At 36.9% G+C, this 27,037-nt stretch overlaps 1 protein-coding gene and 1 non-coding gene across 17 annotated transcripts in view; both read left to right on the top strand.

The window, feature by feature from the left end:
* Positions 1-27,037, top strand: part of Nrxn3 (neurexin 3) — a 1,484,695-nt gene that overhangs the window by 1,267,290 nt on the left and 190,368 nt on the right. The window lies entirely within an intron of this gene.
* Trnaa-ugc (transfer RNA alanine (anticodon UGC)) lies at positions 25,688-25,759 on the top strand. The gene has a single exon. It is a non-coding gene; the product is annotated as a tRNA-Ala (tRNA).

Genomic DNA, 27,037 nt, shown 5'->3' with positions numbered 1-27,037 from the left:
ACAATTTTTCAACTTGAAATAGGTTCATGTAAAAGCAAAAATCCCCCCTTCATTATCTAGTCAGTTTTTTCCTAATCAGACTACAACTAAAACCAATTGTGAGTGAGAAAGGGTATAGGAAAAAACTTAATAAAGGTGAAACTTAGTCAACCTGCCTTTTTCCAAGTGCTGAGTCAGAAAGCAACAGGATTTTCTGGATTTTTAGAGCTAGATATGCTAAAAACATGAAAGCTGTATTATTATTATTACCATTTTTTAATTTTGAGGTTAGAGATAGTGTCTGAATAGCAGCAACAAAAGAGGCTTATGAGGATTTGCCAGTTGAGATCATACCCCTTGTCTCAGGAAGAGAAAGAAAAAGAAAGCCTACTGCTTAATTTTACTGATCCAAGTTTTTACTTTCTATTGTTTACTATGGGCTTCTAATATTGAATTTTTTGAAGTCTCTGATGAGTTTTGAAGATTACATTAGCAGATAATAAAATAATATTCTTGTTTACCTATAATACTTCTGACCATAAGATTCTTTGTGATGTTGAAACACAAAATTATCCAAAGGAGTTTACTTCCAATAATTAGTTGCATCTATAATGAACTCTTTTCTTATAGTGAATCTCTGACTTGAGGGCTATCTCAAAATAGTAACTATATGAAATTATGTCCTATTACTTGATATTTTACTCAGTATTGTACACATTATAGTATTCATATAGAATCAATCAATAACTTTTTGTTGTTGTTGTTTTACTGTATGTCAAATATGATAATAGTTCCTGCCTTCAAAGACTTTCCAATGAGCTAAAGAAGCAAGCACCACATATATGAAAATAGAAATGTCCACATAGTGTTTTGTAATCATGAGGGCCTATTTGAGGACCTCAGAGACTTTTCAAATTGACCCCCTAAAATTCTGATCATTAGTTTTGACCTGGGACCTATTTGTTTATATTTTCAAAAGGCTCTATAGGTGATTAGGATGCACACCACTGAAAAGGAATTATTGTCTTAGAATTCATGGGAGGCAAGGCCCACTTCCACCAGGAGTTGACCCTGGAGGTCTTTACACAGCGTGGTGTGAGCTGATGTAGGAAGAATAGAGAGAATTTGGGTAAACCAGTAGGAAATGGGTATATTCAAAGGGTAGAATTGAATGAGCTCAAAAAAAAAAAAAAATCAGAAAGCATAGTGAGTGTCCAGAAGGATGATGTATAAGGCTGGAATAGAAGGGTTATATAATAGTAGTTAGTAATAAAACCTTAATATAGCAAGCAAGACAATTTTGAAAGAAGTATACATTTAAAAGTTGAATGCAGTAAAAAGATCTGGATTGTTGAAGAATTTTGATATCAAGATTTAGCCTTTCTGGAAATGTGAAATCATTAAAAAATGTAACTGCATGGGAAAATATTTAGGGACATGTGCAAGGACAGATGGGAGTAGAGAATGGAAGAGAAGTTATTTAGGACACTATGGCTCTGAGGTTATAAAGACAAATGTTAAAGTGGTGACATTGGAATGCAAAAAAAAAAAAAAAAGATGACATTGTAAAGGAAGAATCCTGATAGCATTGATTGGACTTTGGAAGAAAGAATTATTGTCCCAATGAGTAGAAAATTAATGGTGCATATCCAAAAAGAAAAAGGAGTTATTAAATTTCATAGGAATCGGCTTTGGTGGAAAGAAAAAGAGGGCTTTTCCTGATGTGTGAGATGTTAGAGATACCTGGGAGACAGTTGGACATGTAGTATTAGAGTCCAAAACCAAGAAGGACACAGCCAGAGACATTTTGGAGAACTTTATGTGGAGGAAATAGTTGAATTCTTGAGAATGAATGAGGTATGAAGGGACTAGGATATAGCTAGAGATAAAAGTTGAACTGGAGCAATCAGCATTCAGGAGAGTTGTACATTTAGGAGTTGGGAAGAATAAGAGAAGTCATGTTAAGAAAAACAAAAAACTAAAGGGGAGAAAAGACTGGAAAGATGAACCTTCAGGGAAGAAGGCATTTTAAGAGTGGAGAAATGATCACCATCAGAATTACAGAGGAACAGTAAAACAAGGGACAGTAGGAGTGGTTTCTTCTTGACTAAAGGAAACAAGCATTTAGCACCAGGTAAGCATTTGGCACCAGGCATGGCACAAGAGTAAACTTTGCTCTTATAAATATTTTAAATTACTAATCAACACCCAACTATGCCAGGCACTTTTCTAATCACACATTTGAATTAGACACAACTCTCAACTTCAAAGAGATCAGTGTCAAGATAACTATAATGATGTAAACAGATAATGGTAATCCTTCTACAAGAAAGAGGCATACACAGTAGAAAGAGGCACCAGCAAGAACCAGGACCGCTTTATGAGTCCTTTGCCAGCCACAACATTTAGGGTCAGTGGTACATATTTTTTACTCTTACACTTGTAAAATCTGCTAAGCCTTTTCTCAGAGTATTGAGTCTGTATAATTGTCATGCTCCTCAACTCAAACCCAGGGAATGTGCTCTGGGGAATAGAGTCAATATTCCAAGTCATATTTTTTTTTTCCTCTGTGCACAGACCTCTCGCCTAAGAGTAAATCAGTGGGCATTTTCTGTATCCCGAGCAGAAGTTGACCTTCAGACCCAATTTACAAATTAGGAAGACAAATAAATTATTTATAGCATGTCAAAAACAGAATTGGACCTAATCCAACAGCTTTCTTTTACAACAGTTGCTGCTTAAGCAACAGATTGCCTCATAATTGGCTAGATCCAAGTTTTTCTGTATCTTTCTACATGAAGTGTTGTGCTCTGACCGGCAACATGGGCATCACTGAAATGCTTCTCTCAGCTGCAGAATGTCAGACTCCACTTCAGACCTGTTAAATCAGAATCTGCATTGCTGTTAAGAACTCAAGGGGAGCTGTGTGTGCAGCTTGAGAGGCAGGGGCTAGAATATTGAATGGCAGCTGAGGAGCATGGCCACTCTCCCATTCCATCCCGGTGTACCAATGGGTGACATCAGAACATCATGAAGCAATCCTGTGTTTATGGTTTAACATGGTTATGGTTCACTGTCTATACAACAGAGGCCCCAATTAAAACAAGGTACCATTGCTTTTCCCATCTCAGATCTGTTCCACGGGTTTGTACATATTTCTGACATATTAATGGTAAAGGTAGCAGGTGATTGTTTTGCTACTAGAAAGGGCTTTTAGTGGTAGAAGTCCTTTACTTGTAAAATAAAACCAAGAGTTTTTATTAGGACTGTTGGCCAAAAGCATCATAGATGGTTTATGTAAAATTCATTGTCACTTTCTAACTGTATGTCTTTATGCATGTTAAAAATATCTTGAAGTTTCAGCCTTCTTGTCCATAGAATGTTCTTAATTATTGCATCCATACTGCAGAGGTGCTGGAAGATTAAATCACAAGGGTATGCAAAACAGTTAACATGGTATCTGGGACCTAGTAAAGGCTCAATAAATACTACGTTGTCTATTACTATTTAATTTATTATTTTATTACTATTGAGTATCTATTATCTGATTCTTTTCACAAGAATATTGAAATAATATACTACTGAATATTCTATGGGAAATTTAATAATTTTAAATTAGCTAAGCGTTATAAGATTAGAAATCCGCATGATACCTAGGGATCTACATTTCAGTCTCTATTGTGTGGCCAAACTACATATTCCTTTGGTTTACTATATTTGAGGCAAAGATCTGGAATGTCCCCGGTCTTTCTCAAGGAAAGGCCATCAGCCCACCACCCCCTTTGCTATGCAAATGCCTTTTATAGCTGCAGAAGCAGAAGCGGCTTTGAGCAGATGAGCACAGCAGTGCAGGAACACATGTTTACCCTCCTTCGCCACAATTTGTCTTACTCTGCATTTTCTAGGAACACACTTTAGTAAGAAAATGCCTTTATTCCATTTATATTTAGTCAATTATCTGGTTTATTCTCTGTTTTTACAATCTACTGAAATGCAGCACATCAACCCAGTTGAAGGCATGGCAGCTGCAGACATTTAGTTTATCTACAGTACTTTGAGAGAAAAAGGACAAGTTGGCACAGGGTCTTCCCATTCTGGGACTATATATAATTAGGTATGAGCATGGAATGGTATTCTGGCCCTTATTAAATTCTATTGTTAAGCCACCATATTTGAAATAAAACACACAACTGTAATCTTGCATATTTGCCAGGAAAAAAAATGCAAATGATTGCATCTAAGGGAATGCCAACTCATTTTCCCAGCAGTTTCCATTCAGAATGTGTAATTCTGAACTGCTGGCCTCCTCTACCATTGTGGAAGTTTCTTGGGAAACTGATGGGAATTGCTGTAGCTGCTCTCACCTGGATGCCTGACCACCTGTCATGACCACTGCCCCTGTGTTAAAGATGAGGATTGACTTTGGTTACCTCTATAACCCACAAGCGACAATTGTATTCCTAGTAGGAATTGCATTCCTATTGTGCACAGATGTTGTACTCTGTCAATTCTAAACCACTGATAACAATTAAGTGCTCAAGAGACTACTAAAGAGAGCCACATTATTGCCTCTCACAGGAAACTTTAGAAATACGCAGAATAAAGGGTTTTTTTCCTAAGCCTAACATCAGTTCCATTTTCAAGGTATCAATGTGACATCTTTTGGCATGTTTCCTTGGAGACCAAAGAGTGATAAGAAAAAATTTTTGTATTTATAGATTTACTACTGAATCAATATATAAAAAATTTTCTATTTATAGATTTACTACTGAATCAATATATAGGTTTTAAAATTAGATATATTTAAAGGGTGGTTGATATATATGCATATAGGTATAATGTATATATGATTATTACAGTCAATAAAATTAATGTATCTATCATGTCACATAGTTATTTTAGTTATCTTTGTGTGTGTATGAATATGTGTGATTAAGAGAAGCTAAGACTTGGGCTGGGAATATAGCTCAGCTGGGAGAGTGCTTTCCTCATATGTACAAAGCCCTGGGTTCAATTCCCAGCACCACAAAAAAGAAAAAAGTAGCTAAAATTTATTCTCAGAAAATTTTTAGTATACAAAACAATATTATTGATGTAATCACCAAGCTGTACATTAAATCTAGACATATCTACCTTACATAACTATGCTATTGTACCCTTTCGTCTTTTTCTCCCTACTTTCCCCTCTGCTGTCCCAGGTAACCACCTTTCTGCTCTGTTTTTGTGTATTCAAGATTTTTTTTTAAATATTTCACATATTGGTGGAATCATGTGGCATCTTTTTTTCTTTCTGAGTTTGGCTTTTTTTTTCACTTGGAATAATGAATAATAAGATTCATCCACTTTGCTACAAATGGCAGAATGCCCTTTTTCTAAGGCTTAATAATATCCAAACACATACATATACCGCAATTTCATTGTGGTATAATTTCATCATTGAGTGTTCAACACTTAATAGATACTAGAGTTGTTTTCATATTTTGAATATTATGAATAACATTGCAATGAACATGGAGTGCAGATGTCTTTTTCTAGGTGCTGATTCTATCTCCTTTGGGCATATACCCAGAAAAGAGATGGCTAAGTCATATGGTAATTACATCTTTAGCTTTTTTTGAAGAATCACCATACTATTTTCAGCAACACACAAGAGTTTCCTGAACCTCACTCTATATCCCATTTCCAAAATGGGATAGAAGAGTGGGGAAAAGTACTGTTCTGGGCAACTTAGTCTTCATATCTTAAATAGTTCCTCTCTGAATACTTTCTGATTCCCTTTCCCTGTGGATGGATCTAAACATGCCCCTTTACTCCCACCTGTCCTAGGTATAGTTTTACAGAAACAGCATATGCAAATAATACTGTCATATTATTCAAGAGTATAATGATTAAGAAACTCAGAATTTGCTTTTTTCAGGCACAAAAGATTTGGGTACAAATAAGGCTTTTTGACCTAGAGTTTCTTTATCATGTATTTTTGAGGATAATACATGCCTCTTATGAGATGTTATGAGAATTAAATGAATTGTGAGGTAACTAGTATAATTACTAGCCTCCATAAGTAAACAGATATTTTCATTACTTATTAATTTACATGTCTGCCTCAGTATATTATAAGCTTTCAGAGGGTAAGACCTAGATTGTAGTTCATGTTCATGTCTCTATAACATAGTATCATGCTATCCATTAGTAGTTCAGTAAATAGTGGATTAATAAATGTCAAGCGTGAATAAATAATAATTTCAAGTCTGTAATTTGTCAAAGAAAAGTTTCAAGAAATAATTTTTCTCTTACAAACTATTCTTTAAGATGGTCTTATGCGCTAGCACTGGATTTTTGAGATAACCAGGGTCTGGGATCCCTCTCACCAGATGCCTGCCAGTTTCTCCTGGGACCATTATGTGTCTCAGTCTTGTCTTTTCACTCATTGGCCTGTGTATTACTAATCACTTACCTAGTTTTCACCACTGATATAACGCACATGCTTAATTTTCTAATGCTTAATAGAGTTTAGTATTATTTCCCTATTTTTTAGAAAGGAAACAAATATGGCAAACTCTACCTGAACGCACATTTTTTCACATCTTTAGCTCAAAAACAGTGGTCCAGCAAATAAACAGGGCACACCATTTATAATGTAGAACAGAATTAAAATATGTCATTGGCTTTTTTTGTTGTTTTATGAAAGCATAACATTTTTTATTTAATTTTCTATTTTTTAAATTTTTAATTTTTTAAAATTAGTTATACATGACAGTACAATGACTTTGATATATCATACGTTTGAATCAGATGGGATACAATCTCTCATTTTTCTGAGTGTACAGATTGCAGAATCATATTGGTCATGCAGTCACATATATATATACAGTAATAATAATGTCTGTTTAATTCTACTGTCTTTCTTATCCTCCCATCCCCTCCCAGCTGTCATTGGCTTTTATCGATGCTTTGTTTATGTGGGCCGAAGTTATCCTTTACCTGGTTTCATTTCTGTATGCGCTACTGCTGTCTGTGAAGTAGCTATTCTCCTAGAGGGCTTGCCCCTTCAAGCTCTTTCAGAACTGCCTACCCTGACAATAGTCCATCCATCCAAGGTTTCCATATTGTTTATCTAAAGCAACATTTCTCTATTCATTACGATTAAGGATTTTTTATTTTACATTTGAATAAACTGAGAAAATAAAAAGAACTGATGCAAGGTGGTAGAAAGATAAATAAGAATAATGGGTTGGACTGGCCACTTTATCAAACCACCTAGATTTTACAGGTATATTTCTAGTCAGAGAGTCTAGGGAAGAAATAGGAAGAATGATGGCATTGGCCGAATCCTGTGTAGAAGGCAAAATAATGTTGCACATGAGTTAATTAAATCACCTCTCCTTTGGTAACAATGCGTGTTTTAGTTTTCAAAATGGCAGCTCACAACTTTCCATGGCTTCTCCTAATGTGGATTTCTGACCAGTTCAACGATGATGGAAATACAGGGCCTCTTAAAAAATACAAAATGTCTCTGGTAGTTCTAGTCAGAGTTCCTTTAAGCTGCTAGATTCTGACACCTCAGCAGAATTATCCATGATCAATTTTTCACCAAGTGTATGTGGCCTGAAGTCTCACTATAGTCATCTTTGCTATGCTGGACTGTTGGTTGGCTACCTGGAGGGCCTCTACTTCTTTCCTCCCCTTTGACTTCATTGAGATCCTTAGCTGCTGAGTTTTATCCCAGTACATTCTAGCCCCACTGCAAAAGAATAGAAAGCACAGCTAAGGCATCCATCTCTGATTGCAGAGCAGGTTGAAAAATAGTCACCTTCTTCATTATGATTGCTTGATGCATTTCGGGATTTGTATTATCTGTCATTAAATAGCTAGCTCAGACTTCATTCCTTCATCCCTGTATCAATTCACTAATTTATTCAGTGAGTATCAGAGAGAATTAGGTCACATCCGGATTTTACCACTTACAGGCTCTGTGACATTGGGTACAGTTATTAACCTCATGGATCTTCCATTGCTTCGTTTTAAAGTTTGAGTGATAAAAACTAACTCGTCAGTTCATTAGAAGATTATATGTGGTACCATGTATAAAAGCTTCCAGGATGAAACTCTCCATGCTGCTTCTACACTGAAATATATCAGGTGCTCAAAGACTGGTAGCTGAAAAAAAATGCTCCTTAGAAATTTTGATAGTATATGATGTGACAATTTGCACTGCACATTGTATTTCTGGATGTGAAGTCTTAGTAGTGGCATTTTGAAATTCCATTGTGAGAGCTTTTTGAAATTCTGAACAATTTGATTTTGTCCTTCTTACTATATTAGAAAATAAAAGAAGATTAAAAAGGAAAAAATGTAGATTTCTTTTTAATAGATCCATTAATAGAGAAGAAAATAAGTCCTGAGATTACTTTAGAATAATAAATGGAAAGTTCATAGGCAAATGCTTGAAATAGAAAAGCATGTTTTTCCCAAAAAAGAACAATTTAGAGGTTCGAAAACATAGTCAATAGTCCTATGTTTAATTTCCCATAATATCTTATTCTCAAAATTTGTGGACTGAATTTCTATGACCCCTTTCTTTCTCTTTCTATGGGTCAGAGAGATTTTTGCCTTTCCGAATATGACAAGATTTTGGATAGGTATTAAGTTCAGACCCTATTTTCTCTCAGTCACTTTCTGTGATCTTTTAAAAAGTATCCACTTTTTTCTCTAATGTGTGAATTCTGTTGGTCTTTGAAGTTTCTCTGTCTCCAGGTGATGTGTGTATTGAACCAATCTGAAGACACTCCCTGGGTTTGTGGACTGTGAGGTTTTGACTTGGCATAGGTCTTTTGGAGGCTCAGCAGAACTTGTCTAGGTGAGGACATATAGCTGACTGAGGGCAAGAATTATGTTCTACAGCCCTTTCAGAAGCTTGTGAATGCCTGGGCAGATCCAAATCTCTAGCTTAAGCATACCAGCTATTCTTGTAACACACAGAGCCTGGTCCCAGGAATCAGACTTATAGGCAAGAGTTCTATGAGATCTCAAGAACCTGTAATAGGTGGGAGTCACAACACTTCCAAAAATTAGTTAGATGATGAATGATCTCTTCTTAGGCAAGTGGAAGTAAAGAATGGACAGCCAGTCTTCAGGGTTATTGTAAGAAGGCATCCATCAGATATGTTTTGATCTTGTTATTATTTTCTTACAAATTCAATGATTGTTCAAATCTGATCCATTTCTCATACAATTGTTATTGGATGGACTGCTAGAGTTTTTCCTCTTTGCAATGTCTAAGAAGCGTTAGAAACCCAGAGCATTTGAAGGTAATGGATAATTAGCATATTATTCTCAGAGGAATATTCCCAGATAAGGTTGAAAAGTGATCGGAAGTGTATTGAGGGTTTTGTTTATTTTAGCGTCATCCTGATTCTCATTTATTCTACTTTGTTGGGAGAAGACACACACACACACACACACACACACACAGAAAAAAATTAAAAAAAAAGAAAGGAAGGAATAAAGAAAAAGAGAAAGAGGCAGAAGGAAAGATTATATTCAATTTCAAAATGGAAATGAGAGTGAAATAAATTGAATTTTTAGAATTTTAAAAAATATATGTCCCACAGGGCTGTATTGCTGTGGTCACATATGAAGCTCATCTGCTTTCACATCAGATTGCCTTTCTGCTGGATCTGAGACACCTTCCTGCAAGAGCATCATATAGAACTGTTAGAAATCCTTATATGTTACAATCTTACCACCCTTGTTCTTCTAGTATTCCAGCTTGGAGAGTTTGCAGAGCCCTGGTTAATTAATGTTGAACCTTTCAGGGTATCTGTGAATCTTGGCAGAGGTGGTTGGGGACTAGAATTTAATTAAAGGCAGGAGCTACATGGGGATTGTGAAGTCTCAGATTCCAGGAGGGAGACAGTCATTGTAAGGAGGCTGCTGGTGGGGAGGCAGGCGGGGTGGCAAAGTGTGTGACTGCAGGAAAATGATATCCAAAGGTCTAAGTAGGGAAGAAGGAAAACAAAGAGATCAGCAGGATACAACTGAGCTTTTTCCAAGGCATGATCACAGAGGAAATGTATATTGCCTGTTTTGGCACAGGTACATGTGTGCATAACAACTTAAGGTAGCAGCCCTGTTCCTTCATAGAAATATGATGACAGCAGCAACAAAACCTAAACAGAGAATAATTACAGAGCAAGAATGTAGCTAATGAAATGAAAATAACTTTAAAAGGATGAAAATAGATTGTTGTTAACACACCATGTGGTTAACCTATGAACCCAGCTGCTGTGGAGACATAACAACAGAGTCAGCTGTACCATGCAAATGAGCTGCGTCTCAGGGGGGAAATGGGGCTCTTTGGAGAAAAGATTAACTTTTTTTTCCTGTCTAGGGGGCATCCTTTTGCTCACTGGAATGGTAATTTGACAAATGGTGCCATTGTTGCCAAAGTGTAAGCTACTGGACTCTATTTGAAGGCCAGTTGCTGCACAACTGCAAAAAAAACCATTCATGTCATCTTTTGCCCTCAGCCTAAGGACCACTTTTAGTCTGTTCTTTTCTTGTGAGTTTCAGCAATAGAAACAAAGAGTTAAGGATTGCTGACCTGTAGCTCCCACAGCATAGAAGACTACTTCAGGAAACGCTTCTCCAAGAGGTGCTACTTACTGTCTTCCCACACCTGACTTTAGCATCTTGATTCTTCTTGTCATTTTGGTCTTGTTCCAATTTAAAAATGAAAAAGTGTCTTCTACCAGGGACTTGAGTTAGCTGAGGTCTGATGGATGTTTATTTACATATCCAAATACATATAGTAGGTTATAGGTTTTCCTTACAGAAGAAAAACTTAACCACATTGGACATGGGGAATTTTCATGGTTCTGACTGTGTTGGGATTTCAACTCCCTTATCTTCTTATGTTATGTATTCACCCCTGATTCTTTTCTAAGTCCTAGGCCATTTTAGAGGAAAATAGTCTTCAATCAATGAGGAATTGAGACCAGAGACAATTACACTCATTACTCAATGTTCAAACCTTACATTCAAAGTTCTCAATATTAACATCCATCTCTTTTTACTATGGTCCCTAGTATATATCCTTATATAAATGTATTGGATCTGGAGAGGCTTGAATTTAAAGAGAGTTGCTCTCTTTGGGTAGTTTGGGTACATGCTCTGTATAGTTCCTTTGAAGGAGCTTTGTCTTTGTTCTAGATGCAGTAGTGGATGTTTTCTATACCACTCCAGCTTTCTCCAAGGAAAACCACCTGTGCCTACTGAACTAGGTAAAAATGTGTCTTCTATTATGTCCAAGCCATCCATTCACTCATTCATTTATTTGCTGAATGCCTACTCTGTTTCATGGACAGCTCTAAAATAAAACTAATAAGACAAGGTTCTTATCCTTATATACATTATTTCCTACATATGGATAATACTCAAATTGGTAAATCAGTCAATTGCCAATAGCAATAAGTGCTAGAATGCAAAAAAAAAAAAAAAAAAAAAAAAAAAACCAGAACAGGGCAGAGGATACTTTGGATAGTGTGGTTGGAGAAGGCTCCTGGGAGGAGGTGACATCCTACCAAAAACCTGAGAGATGTGAAGGAGACAGATGTGAAAAAAGGAATTCAGGACAGAGAGAGCAAGAGTTTCCACATGAAAAGAAGACCCAGTGGCCAGAGCAGAGTTAGAGGGGAATTCAGGATGGAAGCAGAGATTGCTTCTGAAGTGCATGATTATTCATTGATGACAATCATTGATAATTTCACCCCTTTTCCACAAAACTCCACTTCATAATAAAAAAAGACAATCATATCTGTTTCCGCTTAGGATATATATTAAATAACAATAAAAATGATAAAAATTCAAGTCCATCCCATGTCCTCATCAGGATATTCAATATTTTCCATATCTTGTGTCATTTTATGCTCACAATAGTGCAGGATAGTGATAGAACCAAGATTGAAAGAAATTAACCATTTTCCTAAGATTTGACCCAGCTGAGAAGTTGCAAAATCTGTATCAATTGTACATGCCTTTGTTTCCAAAGTTATAGATTTCCTTCTAAGCTATATAGTTTTTCTAGCACTAACACTGTCTTCTTATTATAAGTTGACATTAAACAGGATATTTTGTAAAAAGTATCTTAATATACAAACAACCCTGTGGATTAGATAATATTACCATCATTTTTCAAGGAGGTAAACGAGGAAGTATAATATTAAAAGGATTTTGTCAGGACCAAATACTAGAAAATGGCTGTTTTGATTTAGAGTAAAATCTATCTGAATCTAGAATCCATTTACTTAAACACTGCACACATCTATCTTTCCATGTCATCAGTGTCTCACTTATGACGCTTAGGTCCAGGTTGCAGGAGAGCTTGCTAAATAAGGACAGGTTAAGAAACAGGATTTAAACCATGCTTTTTTTTTCTTTAAATCTGGATAATTTCTTGCTCCCAGTCAAGTTAAAATCTTACAATTTCTCTTTATCCCTGTCAAATACATATTTCCCTATGAGCTATTTCTTGATTAGTTGCAACACAATATGATCTCACCCTCTGATAGACCCCCCATGATTCTTAATAAGAGTTCCAGGTACTTTTGCACGTGTTTCCTGGATTCTCTCTATGCACCTTCCATAGGTGAACTCACTCCCTGAGAAGCAGAGCTGTACCTCCTACATTGTTGATGTCAATGAAATACCCAGCTACTTTCTATCAGCTACAGAGTAGGTGTTCAATAGATATTTCTCAAAGCCACTGACATTTCAGGAAGTATGAGAAACACCTTATTCCTGTGCTTTTACTCCTCCATTCAAGAATTTGAGAGGATTTGGTTGGTAAGCCACAAAGGAAGTTTTCAAGTGGGACCTATACTGAGGCTATCTTTTGGGACAGGAGAAAACAAGAGCAGCACAAGATGAAGGGTGACAGAACTGTTTTCCTGTCTGCTGGTTTCCTCCAGTTCCCATAGAGAGACAGAACGAAAAGTCTTTCCTCACTTCTTGGGATAGACCAACTCTGCATATTTTTAACATCTATTAGTTGCCTTTTGACTACCACAGCTTTAAGAATTCATCTGAGAAAAATTGGTCCACTGCAGGATGGTATTTGCCCCAGGAAACCCTGCCATTTACCCATCTCAGCACCTGTACTCAGTCTAGTTTCATTTTTTGATGTACTAGAAAATATGCTTCACACACAAAATAAAACCAAGTCAAAAAAAGAGAGAGAGAGAGAGATCTTAGGCCCCGCTACCAATGCTCTCCTGACAAAAGTACATTTATTCCAACAGAACATGAGTCCTTCAAACAAAAAGAAAAAGAAAAAAAAATTATTTTTCTTTTCTTCTGCAGAAACAACCGTGACTGGGGAGAGATTCAAGGTAAAACATGTTCTACTCCAGTCTAGGGAACACAAAGGATTTAGCTCTAGCATCCCTGCTGGCTAGCTCACAGTTGCATATTGTATTCTGTTCTCTAACCTGTGTGTCTATCATTGAATAATAGCAAAAGACAGGTAATATATGGAAAATGCCCCATATGTACACTAGGGCTGACATGGCCCAAAGAAAAATAATATCCTTAAAATTCATCATTTCTTTTGATAAATGCAGTCTTTTTTTTTTTTTTTTTTTTTTTTTTTTTTTGCTTTTTGGTATCATGGTACTTTTGGGGAAACGTGTTGGAAAGTAGGCCAGTTTCTGCAAAGCAAGGAATTGAAAACTCATATGTAAGTTGACTTGATCTGCCCACTTTGCCCACTTTATGAATTAAGACTTGGAGATTCAAAGCAATCAAAATTAAAGAGTATGTCCATGGTCATTCTACCAAAGCACTATATCCCCTCTGGATCAGCCCTGATCCATTTGCTTAACTGCCACATTCTTTCCTCTTCCTTTGACTGTGTCTATATATCTCAAAGCTATACTTAGGAGAACTGGTTCACACTAAACCAAAAAGAGGAACTCACTGATCCACTAAAGAAGAAAGACAAACATCACTGTTGAGTCAGAAGTCCTTTTGTGCTTTTTGATCAGACTTTGGTGGAGGGAGCATTAGGCTACCACTCTTGCCCGAATCCGCCAACGTGGAAGACAAGAGAAATTGATTTAAGTCTAAATAACCATCTAGAAATCAAGAGTGGGTATAGAACTCACCAAATGTATGAGTTTCCCAGGTCTGTCATAACAAAGTATCACCAACTCGGAGGTTTAGAACAACAGAAATTTATTGGTCTCCAGTTCTAGATGCCACAAGTCCCAAATCAAGACAGGACCATGTTTTCTCTGAAGGTTCCAAATATAACCAATCCTTCCTTGCCTCTTCATAGCTTCTGGTGTTTGCCAGAAGCTGTTCCTTGTCTTGCAACTACATCACTTTGATCTTTTTTTCTAACATCATGTGGCATTGTCCGTGTGTCTCTATCTTCACATAGTGTTTCCTTCTTATAGGAAAACCTCTCATTTTGGATAAAGATGTATTCTAATGATCTCATCTGAAGTTAATTGTTACCAATAAAAATTCCATTTTCAAATAAGCTCACTTTTGTAGGGAATTTGAATATATATTTTGGGGGGACACAAGTCAACCCATAACACTTTGTAACCATACCTCATTGTAACCACATTGTAACTGTACCTCTTTAGAATGCTGGTATGCTCCTAACCTTGGACACCAAAGGTATTGTCATCAATATCCTGAGGTTGAGGGAAAAACCCAGGTATTTAATTTATCTGAGTCACAGACCTTGGGTTCTCTTTTCCTGTCACATAATAATCTGAGTTGGCCTCTGATGAAGTATAGCCCAAGTCCTTGTTTGCATTAAACTTAGGGCAAAAAGCCAGAGACCTAGGTACCTTCTCTGAGATACTTACTTACTATTTTCTTCAGAACTGGAGATTGAACCCAGAAGCACTTTGCCAATGAGCAACATCCCCCAGACATTTGTATTTTTTTTTTTTTTAATTCTGAAAGAGTCTTGCTAAGTCACTGAGGCTGGCCTTGGATTTGTGATCCCCCTGCCTCAGCCAACCAATTAGCTGGTATTACAGGCATGCACCATCATGCCTAGTTCATGAGATTATCTTTTGACTATATAACCAGAGAACAAAAGGAAAATGGATAATTGCACTTGATATACAAATCAAAGTGACTATTCCCTAAGAAAAGCATTACATCTACAAAGGTATGACTAAGCATGGAATGTTGGAGAGCATTACAGCCACCCTGTCCTCTGAACATCACCACAGAGGGGACAAAGGGGAAACCTGTCCAGCCAAGTGGCCATACCCTAGGGTCCTGGATTCCTCTGCCAAAAGGGGTATAGATGAAAAGGACATTTGAGGACCTCTGCTCTGTTTGCATTTCACTAAAGGATTTATCCCTAACTCCTTTAGGTGAGAAAACTAAAGCTCAGAAGGGGTAATTGATTAAGGCACTTTTGAAAGGTGGGTGAGCAGAATACAGAACATGAGTAAGACTGTATAACCAATCAATGCCCTGTTAAATGATAAAGCATTCAGTTTTTTGTTTGTTTATTGTTTTTATTTTAATGACATACAAATAGCCATGGTCTAGGGATTAAGAGTAGAATATAGGTACATTAACTGTACCCAAAGTATAGGTAATAATAATAGTATATACCTCATAGAGTTGATGTGAGAATCAAATGTATAATATTTGAAAGTATTTAGAACATTGCCTCAAAGGATTAAGTGTTAGACAGGGTGGATATTAATATTATCTTTGAATTCATAATCAGTAGATCCTGAACATAACATATTTAGAGAGGAATGACCCACCATATTGTAAAGACCTGTTTGCTTCCCCTAAAACTTGACATATTCAAGGTGGGAGGTAGTGATAGTGGAGGAGAGTGAGCACAGGTCAGGTATACAGTCATTAGAGGTGTAGGAGAAAATGAAGTTTACTGACAATACCCTAAGTCATGGCAGAGGTCCTCAGTACCTCTAGGACAAAGAATCCTAGAACTGGCAGCAAACATGCAATAGCAAGAAAGTAAGACCAAGATGTAGCTGTCCTTCCAGGTTTGCTTAGAATCTGACTTCAGACCCAAATTATGGAAGTTATTTTTCTGTAATTGTACTGCACTAAGGGACTGATGAGGAATATAGAAAATCTGTTATACAGACCCATGCCTCTACACTAGTTTTTCATTCTCATACCTGTGTCAAATGTCTTCTCTTATATTATCAGTGCATGTGTTACCTGGCTCTCCTTCTTTCCAGTTAGTGTCTTCTATCATGTTATAAGTATGGAAATCAGAAAATCATGCTCATTAGACTCAGCAAACCAAACTCCATTCTGCTCTATTATTTTTTCTGTCTATGTCTATGAAGCAGTCTTTAAGGGGAGTAAAAATCAGAACCCAACTTTAAGAAATTTAGGTTCAAGATCTGGTTCTTTCCGGAGGTATTATATGGTCTCCTTTAAGCCTCTTGAATTTTTTGAGATAAAGCCCAAAACAAAACAAAATGAAACAACAACAAATCACAAACCATTTCACAAATAAGAAAATTGGCATTCGGGGATATCTAGCTAGAAAAGAGATCAGAATTTCAAAATCCAGGTCTGTCCAATTCTCATACCCTTGTTCTTTCTGCTTTAGGACAATCGTTTCAAATATTGGAAATGATTAAAGATGGAAATAGGTATTTGTAATATGTGAGTATCTAATTATTTTCAATCATGTGCCTTGCTCAGTCTAAAACCATACGCATACATTTATTTATTTTACACAGTCATCTCCATGGCCACCTTCCTCTAGGTTTCCTCAAGGGACCACATACTGATGACTCTTGAAATCTCTGTTACTCAAGGTGAGTGGGAAAAGGACAAGATGGTAGAGTTCAGGTTGAGAAACAGACTCTGAGGACTGAACAGCAGGCAGCATCGCTATTGGCAGAGTGATGGAGAAGGCGCTGTGGCTTGTCCACGCCATCGTGGCAAAAAATAGCATGGAAACAGCTGGTGAGCTGTCAGGATGATCTTAAGGAGTAAATGTGAACTTTCCCTGCTTGTACGTTAATCGAGAATTATTTGGACAGAACTGAATTGCCAGGGGAGGAACAAGCAAGGTGGTGACTCACCCTTCCCTGGCCCTTCTTTTATCTCTCTGTAATATGGTTCTGTCATATACATGGGGCTCCTTCATATATATACATATACCCCTCTTTGCAAACTTCCCCACCTCTCTACCTGACCCATACCCAGAGATACATGTGCACACAGCCAGAGAGGTAACAGAGGAAATGATTTTGCAGTACCTACAGATATTTCATCAAGACAAAGTTTAAAGAGACATTGACTAGACTAGCAATTATGATTTTGTTTTTAATTTTGGTAAGAGATCTTTGTGACCTGTGTGGTTGACTAATAAATGACTTTGGGTTTTTTATGTGGAGTTGTTTAAATGTATATCTCCATTTTTTAAAGCTGTCATTAAGACTCTGTCATGATTAATGAATTGAGTGAACGGATGAAGGAGAGAAATGTACACAAAGAAAGGTCACAGAGGAATTTTAGTCTTGACCGGTATATGAACTTATTTCTGCTATAAGAGAAAAAACAAATTCAGGACCAACTTCTTGCCTCAAATGACAAAGTGGCTTTGTGCTAAAAACTGTTTGGGTAACATGAAGTAGCTGAGCTCATGAATATATATATTTTTTAAACAATTGGCTAAGGAAAACACGTTTGCATTCAGAGAATCAGGTGTTCTTTTGGGTTTGACCTTGAATAGAGGCTGCTACCTTTTGGCTTCCATTTCAGATAATAAATCCCTCCTTCTTCCCCTCCCTCTCAAGGAAAAACAAATCAATCAGGGGCTTTGGAGATTTCCCTAGGAATAGTTTCAGTATATACTGCAATTGGACATTTAGAGTGGCACAGTTATTCATATAGGAATATTGTTGAGGCTATTCATTTTGTTCTCCCTGCAGTGTAAATTTTTTTGAGTAAAAAGCAAATAGCCATAATTCATCCAATACATGGAGAATTTGCATAAGCTAAGAAGTCCAAATTAATTTTGTAAAGTAGTGAATTGGAGGCTGGGGATGTGCCTCAGTGGTAGAATACTTATCTTGCACATTCAAGAACCTCGGTTCAAACTCCAGCACCAAAAAAAAAAAAAAAAAAAAAAAAAAAAAAAAAAAAGAAGTAAAAAATAAATGTGTCTTATTGTGGGTTAGAATTTTTTCCTTTTAATGATGTCATAAAAATATTCTACAAATTGGTAGGGAGTATTGCTTGTTTGTGTTTTTAAGTAAATAAAAATGCTTGTGTAGCTATTTTCAGTACTTTGGTGACATTTAATTTTGACTTTTTCTTTTAGATTCAGGCAAAGAAACACATATATAAATTGAGAGTAAATGATTTTTCCCAAACTGGAAATGAATAGTTTCCATTTCTAATGTCCACACTAACTTGACCCCTACAAAGGAATGCTTATTGAACCCCGATAATATGCAAACTATGTATTTCTCATCATTTTAATTCTACAGCTAATTTCGCATAAGTTTAAATGTTTGGTCTTTGTTTTTCTGTTGATTAACAAACCAATGGATCTGTAAAATCATTAATGCAGTACCCTAAACATCTCCATACTTTTAAGCTTTCAAAAACAAAACAAGTTTTTAAACCTTGCTGGGAAATTAAATTTCCTGAAAAAGTCCCACAAAATTCCATCTTGGCTTCAGTTCAAATATGGGAAGCTTTCAACACTTTTATTCTACTTGATAGAGTTCATCCATTCTCAACAGAGGCAGAGTACAAATTGCATTACTCTGACTGTAGAGGAAAGAGGAATGATTCTTATCACTAATTTACCGGTGGCAAAGAGACCAATGGTTTCTAATGGAAGGGACACTTACATGCTCATGACATTTCTAGACTACCCTTGGCTTTCAGGTAAGAGAAGTGGTTCTATTAGTGGTGAAGGGGAGCTGAGCAATAAGTTTCCTTCCACATTATTAGTGACTGTAAAGAATGAATTATAATATCCCAATTTTTTAAGTTCAAAGACTTATATTACAAGACAAAGTAGGGAAGTCATTTACCACATTTTTCTTTCATATACATGGAATAAAAAAAAGTATATGTTTGGCCATTTCTTTTCATTTGGGCTACAGTTTTGGAATCTTAGTAAATCAGAATTTTTGAGTCTTTTGTTTCCTAAAACTGATGGTACCCTAGAAGTGAATGAACTAATCAATCATTTTTCTAATAAAGCTGCATAATAAATGGCACCGAATTTCAATGGCTTGCCATAGAAAATATTTATTCCCTTATTTACAAGCCTGCAGCTTGACCAAAGTTTGGCTTAACTCAGTTGGGCACAGAAAGATAGCTCTGTTTTGGGCCTTAGGTGAGCGGGGATTGGCTGGTGGCTGGGATTAGGTGCAGACATTCTCCAAGCATATTTATTCTGGTGCTCAGGCTGAAGATTCATTAGCTATCCCAGGCTTATTCCTTTCCTGGTACATCTTTGACACCAAAAATTCAAGGCAAATAATGGAAGCATGTTTAAAGTCTCTGCTTATATCACATTCATTACCATCCCATGAGCCATTCAACAAGTCACATTTGTAACCCATCATGATGACATGGGAAAATTTTTGTCTTCACATTGGGAAAACATTGAAAAGTTATGATGTCCAGGAGAAAAAGAATTGAAACAATAACCCAGTTTACCATTGAGCAACTCCAGTGACCTTCGGGGTTAAACATGATGACAAAAATGTAAGAAGTCAACCTCCTTCCCTATGTAGGAACCCCTTCCTCAGCAGGCCTGACAGATACTGCTTGAGTTCGTACAGTTGTTCTCCCTTGATTTTGCAAGGCAGTGTCCTTCATTGTAGGAACATTCCAAACCAGAAAGTTCTTATTTTTATTCAAAATCTGTCTTACACGTTTCTTCCTCCTCCTTGGAAGTCCATAGTACGAACCAAAGGTTAATTAGCACTCTTTCCTTCATGGGACAGTTCTTGATGACAGCTATCAGAATTCTCCCAGAAACACATTGCTTTTCTAGTGTCTATCATCATTCCTCAGATGACATGAAAGTAATTCTAGAAATTTCACCATTCTCATCGTACCACTATGGACACACTAAAGCCTATTGAAGATTTTATTAAAGCCAGATATTTATTAGAGAACAGGATGCTCTGAACTTGGCCTGACTTCCACAGAGCAGAGGGACCCTTCCTGTCTCCAAGAGCAACATGTTTCTATTAATCCATCAAGAGTTTTACATAAACGTTTTTGGTGGACATTCTGTCCTTTGACTAGATTCTGATGAGCTCCTGGTCATGTAATACCTCTAGTTTTTCTTCCTAAATTCTGCTTTGACCAAGTCATCCTAGTCATACACTTATGAAATTCTTTCTTTCACCTAAATTAATCTATATGCATCTTAATTAACTTTCAGTGAGTTTTCTGTTTTCTCAGTCTCACTTTGGCAGTTGCATCCTAACATTCTATTTCCCTGTCTACATATAATAACATATGACTTATTTCTTTACTAAGTCAGTGATGCAAATATTGAGGGCGTAAAGGTTAAGTCCTGTGGCCAGCCATGCAAAACTTGTCTGTTTATTGCATCATCCATAAATCCTCCTGACGTGTGAGCATCCCCTATATTTCTCCACTGTGGTCTCAAAGATATGACTGAAGACATATCTGATTTGGGGGTGATGTTTACACTCTGTCTACACCATTATCTTCATCTTCCTGTTTGGTAAATATATTCTCAAGAAGATGAGATCAGTTTGGTGTGATTATTCTCCACAAAGTTATCCTAGCTCATTTTACCTCCTCTTAGTTTTTAAGCTCAGAGGTCACAAAAGTCAAATGCCCACGAAGGACAGGTAGCTGATAGATGTTTAGATTAGCAGTTGGGTATCAGTTATTTTGTGAACAGAAACAAGTATCCTTCGAGGTGAAGACTCTGCTGGCAGAGCAAAATTCTTCTGTTAACTCACTTCATCTGCCATTATATGATCTTTCTTGCATACACAGTTTATTGATCTGTTATTCATGGGGGTTCATATTGTTCTTCACATTGTATATGAAGCCCATATTAGTATCCCTCTATTTCATATTTAATAGGGATAATGAAGGCCCCAATTGGTCTCAACTCAACAGTTCTCTCTTACAATGTCTCTGAGAAATGATCTCAAAGTTTCTTTTTTATATATATCAAATTATGGGGCTCTGACCACATCATAGTGTAACTGCTACTGTTTTTCCTTTTTGTCTGTCTCAGAGGAAAATTTTGCTTGTGCCCTTTCCACATGTGACTCTGTCTGGGTCCTTGGCCTCCTGCCCTCCTTGCCTCTTTTGGGATCTCATGCCATCTGTTTCTCCATCTCTCTTTTATCTGTTAAATTTCCCCTCCTTTGCCTTTTCCCCATCTGCTGAGAACATGCTCAAATATACGTAAAGAAAAAAATACATTTTGTTATTTAACTCAGTGGTTTTCATATACCAGCTGAAAAAAATTATCAATATAATATTCTAAGCCCAGCTTAGTTTGGCTTCAGCCTACCTTTTTGTACAGCAAAATTCATTTTTCTCTAGTCTGTATATGACATTCTTTTCAAACTCACTCACCGTCAGATTTCATGTTCCTTGCAGTCCCTGCTGTAGGCATAGTAGGCCACTAATTAGGGTGCTATTTCTTCAGCCTTATTTTCACTGCCTCCATTTGTTGAAATCTGAAATGTCCTTCTGAAGCCTGTGACTCGCTTATTTCATGAAGCCATCCAGCTTCCCCTATATCCATCCTCAATGAAATCCTATTGAATTTTTTTTCTCTCTATATATATTTACTATTTTTCCTATTTTTTTGGTCTATGTATCACCTCATCTACTCCATTGTAAATTTGCTGAGAATCTACACTCTGTCCTAGCTTTATATCTTTACAATCTAGCACCATCCTTTGCACCTAATGTGTCCAAGTAGTGTTTACTGATTAATATAATAATTAATTCTGGGATTCAGTGATAAGGATCACTAAGTGTTTATCCAAATCTCACCCTACTCCCTGTGTTTTGGGACAGTCACTTTTGAGAGTAATAAAAAACACATTCTCTTCATGCAAAACAAAAATCCCTGTAAGCTTTATTTTTCATTTGGTGTGTTATGGATATAGGACTGGATTTCTTACATAAATATTACATGTGTTATTCTCCCCCCTCCCAAAAAAAATCCTGTTTGGCAAGCATTTTATTTGCTTAAATAAAGAAATAGAGGATAAAAAAGTGGAATAAAGAATTACTTATTGCAGACTTGGAAAGCCAGATCTGTACTTGGAAGCCTAGGAGAAGGTTTTTGGATGCATATAATGGGAAATGCAGAAAAGTGGATAAATAGATACCTAGGTCTATTTTTTACTCTGCCTTTGATTCACTATGTGACTTAGGGAAGTTTATCTTAGTCTTTTCTATTTGTGAAACTAAGACTCATATAAAACTGTGCAAAACATGTGTCCCCTTACTTACCTCCCTCTAAGAGATTAATGAGATGATTTCCAAGGAGCACTTTGATTTTCTCTGATAAAAGAAATGGATAAGTATGAAATGAAGCATTTCCTGCTTCTATTGAAAGTTTTAAAGAGGTTGAAAACAGCCTTTTAAAAATTATCAAAGTCAAAGCTACAGAAAAAAAACAGCCATGCACATTCAAAATCAAGTCAACAGTTATTACAGAGCACCTAATGAACTTCTGATATGTGTATTGTGCATTGCAATTTACCAGGCACTTTTACATATATTATCTCAGTTGGCCTTCATAATTACTCCATGAAGTACATGCACTAGGTAGTTTTATTACCATTTTTTAAAATTGGAAAATTAATGCTCAGAGAGGCCAAATGACTTTTTCATTGCTACTTAACTCACATATGAAATAGTTCAGGATTAAACCCAGGTTTCATGTCCAAGTTCAGGTTTCTTGTGTTTATAGTATTTTGTTGATGTTTTAGCAGGCGTATCTGACTATCTCCTCTTTATCCATCCACATTCTGCCCATTTTCAGAATTAACCTTTAATCCCACTTTCATTACAAAACTTCCTATATTTCTGTAACCTAGACTCAACTCTTCTTTCATATTTTTGTTGTCTTTGAATATATTGCTCCCTGTAGGCTTTCATACTAAGGGCGGGGGGGGTTCCTGTATTCTGATTTTTCCTTAAAATAGGCCCTTAGAATTGAGCCCATTTATGACTTTTAATGATAGCTGCTATCCCCCACCTCATTCCTTGGAGTGAGCATTGAAGGATAATTTGAAAAGTAAAATTAGTTCTGTTTATTTTGGTATCGGCACCTAGCACAATGTCTTACACAGAGTAAGTACTCAGTGTATACCAGCTGAGTGAATGACTAGACTGATCAACAATTCTGGATGGGGCAGAAGGTTTGGACTGTTTGCTGAGAATACTGAGAATAAAAGTTGGCACCTGATAGTGGTGACCTGGCAGATGAGGCTGAAGAGTTTGAAAGTTGCCCAACAACAGAATTATGGCACCAAGAAATAACTTCTGTGGATTTTCTATGTCTAGCCAGATTTCACTTTAGAACTTAGCAAACTCTTGGCTTTCTTTCTTTTTTTTTTTCCCATGTCTTTTCAACTCTGTTGGGGCCTCCTCCCACTAGTGTCACTTTACTGGAGATTCAAGATATGTAAGACAGGTAGTAAAACCCAAGTGAATCAAAGAAGGCTGTTAAGAACACTGATTGCTATGATGTCTCAGTTTGTTAACTAAATTGCAGGTTGTACTGCTTGGTCAGAGACAGCTGACAGGCAACTCTGCCTGAGCAAGTCGCATCTCCAAAATGACATGTACACTTTAGTTTCATTAGAGGCAGTGGTATCATTATTGCCTGGGCCATCAGAGTAAATATGGTGATTATATGCATCCCTTGGGATTTGGGGTTGACAGCATTGTTGGCTGTGCTAAGGAGTCTTGTCTGGTGCAGTGACATAAATGATAGCAAAGCAGATTTCTAGACCCTTCAGGGATGAAGTGGAAGTTCATGATGTAAAGAAAGTTCCACAAGCCTGCTAAAGTCTTCCCAATCAGGGCTGGACTGTCCTTTGCCTATAAGTCATATTTAACATTCCTCTCTCTACTATTTTCTCTTGCATCCCTGTGTTCAAAATTCTAAGACATAAGATGCATGTTGCTAAGACTTTCTCAGCAGCAACAGTAGGAGTTACTTAACTCTTTAGTCAGAGCCATCTACTGGGCCTCCTGTGACTTAAAGTGAGCATTTCAGTATTCCCTAAAGTGGACCCAGCTTCAAGGAACAAATCCTCTTTAAATGCTGGATTGAGTTGATTCTCCAGGTCCTCTTCTGAGTCAATCTGTGTTAGTAGGATTATCTGAAGAGGATTATTTGGGTTTCTGGTATATTAGAGAAGGCATGGTTTCCCCCACCTATAAGACAACTGATGTTTCCTGAAAGCAAACTATTGAAGTGGCACTGCCTGCAACTCTTCTCTAATTTCTTAGCTAGTTGGTGGGGAGATAGGCTGTGGAGATCACATGCCTGGGGAGAAACCATTCTTCCTTGAGCCCTGTTCCTAGGGTAATGCTCTCTGAGCCAAGGCACTCACGCCTGTTTTCACTTTGCAGGAAGCAATGGGTGAGGGAAAAAAGATGGGAGTAGGAAGACTTGTCTGTGGCTAGGTCCACAGCTTATTCCAGACCCATTCTCCATCTATCTCTGTAAGCAATAAAGTTTGCTAGGTCTTTAGTCCATGTCTATTTCTAAATTGGCTTGAAATTCAGAATGGAGAGGGTTGTGATTTATTGGCCCACTTAAACCTCAGTGTGGTAGAGCAGCAATTTTATTTTTCTAACTCTTATATTGCAATGAACATTTTTTATTTACTCGACAGTCTCTTATATAACTAAAATAATTTTTTTCAATATCAGTTTCAACCCCAAATTAAATGGTTGTTCTAGAGCAGTGGCCTTCATTAAATTTTCTTTGATGGTTATAGCCACACAGATATATGAACTCTTAGGACTAAAAGTGTGTTTGCATATAATTTATATATACCTTTCTGTGCTGAGTGGTCGGCTGTCACACAGCTTTCAATTAGTGTGTTTTGTTATCATTACTTTTACTGGCATCTATTAATCCTATTGTTTATTGGCTAAGTGTACATTTTCTATGGCAAGGTCTCTGAGTCAAAGTGAAGACAGCTACCACACTTCGATGTTCAGAGGAAAGTTTATTTAAATGTAGTTCTTCTTATGAGTCTCCCTAATGGTGATAGATTTTGTTGTTGAGCCTCCAGTCCATGAAAGGCGCTTTAAAACCTTGAACCGAGCCATCTCTCTGAAGTAGCAATTGGATCATTACATCATGGCAGGCACTTTAGATGTGTGTGTGTGTGTGTGTGTGTGTGTGTGTGTGTGTGTGATTTTATGATCCAACTCTTCAACAGGAAAAGGAACTAAGATTTCTTGAACATTTTCTGTTATGTGCTGGGTGCCTGCACAGATTATCTTATCCTCATAACAAAGTTTCCTAGTAGATACTATTTTCCCTATATTGTAGATAAGAAATTTCTGGTTCAGAGACTCTGTGTAATATGTTCAGGTCACATAAGAAGTGAAGGAGTTATATTTGCAAGCCAGCCTGTCTTACTCAAATGCCTGTGGTTGGGCTGGGGATATAGCTTAGTTGGTAGAGTGTTTGCCTTGCATGCACAGGCCCTGGGTTCAATCCCCAGCACCACCAAAAAAAAAAAAAAAAAAAAAAAAACAAAGGCTATGATTATTACAGTATATTAGGCGCTAAAAATTCAGGAAACTATGCAAGCAGATGATATACATTACTAAAGTGAAATTGAGCATGAAAAAATGTGCTTTTCCTCATTTTTTTAGTCCCATTTTTTATTGTGGTTCAGAGAGGTTGCTCCTCATATTGTGACAAACATATTTCCACTTCCCTACTATTAAAAAAAGAGAGAGAATAGAGAATACTCGATAATGGCAACTAACACTCTGCTGTGCATCTCATTAGCAATAGGCTGTGGCAGGGGCTCTGGTGAACAGAACTAGTGTTTTTCTGTCCTGATCAGCTCTGGATGATTTGTCCTACAAAATTGTTGGTCTCATGTTGCTAAATCTTACCATTTTTCAAAAGAACCTGAAACATCTAACTATTCATAAGAAACCCTCTGCTTTTTAAATATTAAAAACTATTCAGCATAAAATTATACATATATATATATATATATATATATATTCTCCCCCTTATAAAAGAAAATAAAGTACAGCATGTCTGATGATGTCTATAGACTGTGAATTTGTAAGTTCTATGTTATACAGTGCTTGTAATAAGCATGTACTTGGAAGAAAAATTAACAAATAAAAATCAAACCAAATATAATTTTTTACTATTTATGCAAGAATTGTGCCCTCCAGATTGGGTTCCATTTGTGTATTTTGCCTCTTTGTGGAAGACTCATGGCTCCTTGTCCTTCATCTGCTCTTCATAGCTGAGATCAATGAGCTGTGGCGGATGCCCTGAGCACTTGTTTTGGAGCATTCTCTGGGTGGACCTGGTGGTTTGGTGAGCAGAGGTGGCATGGCTCCAACAGTCGTTTTCTGGCAAGGGAGCCAGAAATGCAGCCTGCTGTCTACTAGGCGAGGTGTCCTAGTGCTCCTAGCTAGCCTTCTGAGATGCGTGCTGCTAGGTATATGGCACAAAGTTTCTTGGAGTCAATACAAAGCAGAGTGGCAAGCCATGTGTCTATGTCTGAGGTTTGGAGAGGTGTATTTTTGTATTCTTTCAGATGAGGCTAGATGGTAGATAGGCTTAGTCACACTAAATTTAACTCCTTATCTGTATCCTTGTTACTTCCTTTCCTCTCTTTTGAGTTTTCATTTTCTTCTGACCATCACACCTGCCTCAGTGAACTCAGAGATACCACCTGTCATTGATGTGACTAATTAGCTACAGTGAGATGGCTGCTAACTGCTCAAACAAGGATCCTCTGGCACCATTTGGGTG

The sequence above is a fragment of the Urocitellus parryii genome, chromosome 6 (assembly GCF_045843805.1).
Source record: "Urocitellus parryii isolate mUroPar1 chromosome 6, mUroPar1.hap1, whole genome shotgun sequence".
Taxonomy (NCBI): domain Eukaryota; kingdom Metazoa; phylum Chordata; class Mammalia; order Rodentia; family Sciuridae; genus Urocitellus; species Urocitellus parryii.
The sequence above is the reverse complement of the archived record's forward strand: the minus strand, read 5'-3'. Positions and strand labels throughout refer to the sequence as shown.